Raw genomic sequence first — 5,097 nt, 5'->3', positions numbered from 1 at the left:
AGGTTGGGATAGAGTTGCGCTCAGTCCAAATTGAGAGTTTAAAATGGTCTTGGGGAATGTCATGAAGAGTTTCAACATTAATTTGATGCCAATTTTGGGGTTAGGACATTCAATTTGGTCAGATTTGGGCACATGGCTAAATTAGGGGATATTTGGGGACTTTAGATTTGAGTTGAAATTGAGTGAAATTGAAGCTTGATCAAGGCCAATTAGGGCTCAATTTGATTAGTAGGAATTTTAGGAAGAGTTTGGAATCCAAATTGAGGCAATTTAGTGGGCTATGGGGTTCAATTGGGTGAGATTAAATTATATGGTCAAAATTGAGGGTTTTGGTTTGGATTAAAATTGAGCTCAAAGAATTGGTCAATTAAGCTTAAATTTGGTTTTAAATTATCATAGACATATTAAATTTGAGTTTAGATTTGAAAATTAGGGGAAAATGGAATGAAATTGATTTACAGTTGAGGTGAATTTGGAGAAATTGGGCCTTTTCGGGCAATTTGTGGCTTTTGGTCAAAATTAGTCAAATTTATCAAATTTGGTTTAATTGAAGGGTTTAAATTTATTGTGGAGACATTTTAAATGATTTTGAGGGTTTTGGGAAAATTTGGGCCATCAAGGGTATTTTTGTAATTTTGGCCAATTTGGGGGTATTTTGGTAAATTGGGAAGATTTGGGGAGTTTTTGGCAATTTGGGTAGTTTCAAATAATTTGAGATAATTTTTGAACAAATTTGGGTGATTTGAATAATTTTGGGAATTTTGGTCAAATATGAGATTTGGGGGTGTTTTGGTAAAGGTGAGGTGCCAACCACCCTATTTGAGCCATAGAGCAATGGAATCCTCTACTTTGGGTCCTTCATGTACTGGTCTAAGAAAGACTTTATCATAGGGCTAGTGGGTCTAAGGGGACTATTTACATGAGTCTCTTAAAGGTTTAAGGGGTCTAAGCCTACCCTGATAAAGAAGTGGGAATAGGATGTCTAAGCCTACCAAAAAATTGAATATGAGAATCAGAGTGGAAATGGGAATAGGACGTCTGAGCCTACCCCAAAGGTGGAGCTGGTAATAGGATGGCTAAGCCTACCCTGAAGGTGAGGATGGGAAAAGAACCTCTAAGCCTACCCCGAAGGTGGAAATGGGAATATGATGTCTAAGCCTACCCCTAAAGTGAGGATAAGAATAGGACATCTAAGCTTACCCCGAAGCTGGAAATGGGAATAGAAAGTCTAAGCTTATCCCAAAGGTAGATATGGGAATAGGAAATTTGAGTCTACCTCAAAAGTGGAAATGGGAATAGGACGTCTCTAAGCCTACCACAAAAATGAGGATGGGAATAGGACGTCTAAGCCTACCCGAAGTTAGAAATAGGAATAGGACGATTAAGCCTACCTTGAAAGTTGAAATGGGAATAGGACGTCTAAGCCTACCCTGAAGGTGGAAATGCAATTATGATGTCTAAGCGTACCCTAAAGGTGGAAATTGGAATAAGACGTCTAAGCCTACCACAAAAGTGGGAATGGGAATAAGACGTCTAAGCCTTCCCCGAAAGTGGAAATGGGAATAGGACATCTAAGCCTACCCAGAAAGTGAGCATGGGAATAAGGAATCTAAGTCAACCCCGAAGGTGGAAATGAGAGTAGAAGGTCTAAGCCTACCCTGAAAGTGGAAATGGGAATTGGACGTCTAAGCCTACCCCGAAGGTGAGGATCGAAATAGGACATCTAAACCTACCCCAAAAGTGTAGATGGGAATAGGACATCTAAGCCTTCCCCAAAATTAGAAATGAGAATAGGACGTCTAAGCCTACCCAGAACATGGAAATGGGATTACGATGTCTAAGAATACCTCGAAGGTAGAAAAGGGAATAAGACGTCTAAGCCTACACCGAAGGTAGACATGGGAATAGGACGCCTAAGCCTACCCTAAAAGGTGGAAATGAGAATAGGTTGTCTAAGCTTGCCTCAAAGGTGAGGAAGAGAATAGGACAACTAAGCCTACCCCGAAGGTGGAAATGGGAATAGGATGTCTAAGCCAACCCAAAAAGTGAGGATGAGAATCAGAGTGGAAATGGGAATAGGACGTCCAAGCCTAAATAGAAGGTGGAAAATGGAATAGGACGTTTAAGCCTTCCCTAAAAGTGTGGATAGGAATAGGACATCTAAGCCTACCCAAAAGATGGAAATGGGAATAGGACGTCTAAGCCTACCCGAGTATGGAAATGAGAATAGGACGTCTAAGCCTACCTTGAAGGTGGAAATGGGAATAGGACGTCTAAGTCTACCACGAAGGTGAGGGTGGAAATATCACATCTGAGCCTACACCGAAGGTGGAAATGGGAATAGGACGTCCACGCCTACCGCATAAGTGAGGGTGTAAATAACACATCTAAACATACACCGAAGGTGTAAATGGGAATAAAACTTCTAAGATTACCCCGAAAATGGAAATTGGAATAAGACGTCTAAGCTTACCCCAAACATTGAAATGGGAAGAGGACGTCCAAGCCTACCCCAAAGGTGGAAATGGGAATTGGACGTCCAAGCCTACAATGAAGGTGAGGGTGGGAATAACACATTTAAGCCTACCCTGAAGGTGGAAATGGGAATAGGTCATCTATGCCTACCCCGAAGGTGGGAATGGGAATAGAAAGTCTAAGCCTACCCCAATGGTGGAAATGGGAAGAGGATATCTAAGCCTACCCCAAAAATGAGGATAGGAATAGGAGTGGAAATCGGAATAGGACGTCTAAGCCATCCCCGAGGGTGGAACTAGAAATAGGATGTCTAAGCCTACCCCGAAGGTGAGGATGGGAATAGGACATCTAAGCCTACCCTAATGAAGAAAATGGGATTAGGATGTCTAAGCCTACACCTGAAGTGCGGAGGGGAATATGACATCTAAGCATACCCCGAAGGTGGAAATGGGAGTAGAAAGTCTAAGCCTTTCCTGAAAGCAGAAATGGAAATAGGACGTCTAAGCCTAACTCAAAGGTTGAAATGGGAATAGGACATATAAATCTATCATGAAAATGAGGATGTGAATAGGACATCTAAGCCTACCCCGAAAGTGGAAATGAAAATAGGACGTCTAAGCCTACCGCAAAAGTAGAAATGGAAATAGGACGTTTAATCTTAGACCAAAAGTGGAAAAGAGAATAGGATGTCTAAGTTTACCTAGAAGGTGGAAACTGGAATCAGACATCTAAGCCTGCCCCAAAAGTGAGGATGGTTATAAGACATCTAAACCTACCCTAAAAGTGGAAATGGGAATATGACGTTTAAGCATATCTTGAAAGTGAGGATGGGAATACATTATCTAAACCTAACAAAAAGGTAGAAATGGGAATAGTTCATCTAAGCCTACCTTGAAGGTGGAAATTGGAAAAGGAAGTCTAACCCTACCCTAAAAGTGAGGATGGGAATAGGACATCTAAGCCTACCCCGAAAGTGGGAATAGGAATAAGACATCTAAGCCAACCCTGAAGGTGCGGATGGAATTAGGACATCTAAGCTTACTTTGAAAGTGTAGATGGGAATAGGACATCTAAGTCTACCCCAAAGGTGAGGATTAAATTAGGACATCTAAGCTTATCCCGAAAGTGTAGATGGGAATAGGACGTCTAAGCCATGTGTAGGTGGAAAGGAGAATACGACAGCTAAGCCTACAATTAAGGAGGAAAAGGAAATTGAACGTCTAACCTACGTCGAAAGTGGAAATGGGAATAGGACGTCTAAGGCAACCAAAATAGTGAGGATGGGAATCAGAGTGGAAATGAGAATATGAAGTTTAAGCCTACCCGAAAGTTGAAATTGGAATAGGACATCTAAGCTTACCCCAAAAGTGAGGATAGGAATAAGACATCTAAGCCTACCACAAAAGTGCAAATGGGAATAGGAAGTCTAAGCCTACCCCAAAGGTGAGGATGGAATTAGGACATCTAAGCCTACCGCAAAAGTGTAGATGGAAATAGGACGTCTAAGCCTACCCCAAAAGTGGAAATGAGAATAAAACATCTAAGCCTACCACAAAAGGTGGAAATGGGAATAGGACGTCTAAACCTACCCCGAAGGTGGAAATGGGAATAGGATGACTAAGTCTACCCCGAACATGAAAATGGGAATAGGACTTTTAAGCCTACCCCAAATGTGGAAATGCGAATAGGACATCTAAGCCTACCACAAAGGTGAGGAAGGGAATAACACATATAAGCCTACCTCGAAGGTGGAAGTGGGAATAGTACGTCTAAGCTTACCCTGAAGGTGGGAATGGGAATAGATAGTTTAAGCCTACCATAATAGTAGAAATGGGAATAGAATGTCTAAGCTTACCCCGAAGGTTGAAATTGGAATAGGATTTGAGGCGATTACCAAGGATTTATCTTACATTGCCGAGATCCAAAATTTTGATATCTTTTTGGAAGATTTTGAGAAAATCCTTTGGTGAAAAACTTTGACTTAGTAGATTTAAGTTTATAAAGTTTCACATTGTGTTTTATCAAATTTTCATAGATTTACCATGGCACATAGAATGAGCAAAGGAAAGACAAAGGTAGATTTTGATGATCAAAATTTTGTCAACTACAAGGTCAACATTTTCTTCAATAGTGTACGCACAACTAAAAAAGTGATTCTGGATCGAGGATTTAAAAATATGGGAGGAGAAGTTGAGAGATCAATCAATGCTCAACAGTGGGAGAATTTATGCTACTTTACTGCCGAGTTGATTATAGGAGTAGTGATGGAGTTCTACGCCAATTTTAAGAAAACATTTGAAGCCTATGCATTTGTTCGTGGAAAAATGGTGGAGTTTACTCAAAGGAAGATTAATGAATTTTATCTGTTAGAAGATGTGTATAGCTGCCAATACCAATTGTTTTCTACTATGAATGAGGCCTTGGATGAGGTTATTTATTTTCTTGTTGATGGAAGTGGAATCTGGAAAGTAAAGAATGGTGTTATGATAAACTTTTTTGTTTCTATGTTAAATGTAGTATCTAAGGTCTGACACTATTTTATTTCTAGAAAAATGATACCAACAAATCATCATAGTGAGATTACAAGGGATAGAGCCATCTTGAACTTCTGTACCTAGCAGA

Source organism: Phalaenopsis equestris, unplaced genomic scaffold, assembly GCF_001263595.1.
Source record: "Phalaenopsis equestris unplaced genomic scaffold, ASM126359v1 Scaffold000733, whole genome shotgun sequence".
Taxonomy (NCBI): domain Eukaryota; kingdom Viridiplantae; phylum Streptophyta; class Magnoliopsida; order Asparagales; family Orchidaceae; genus Phalaenopsis; species Phalaenopsis equestris.
This window is presented reverse-complemented; position numbering follows the sequence as displayed.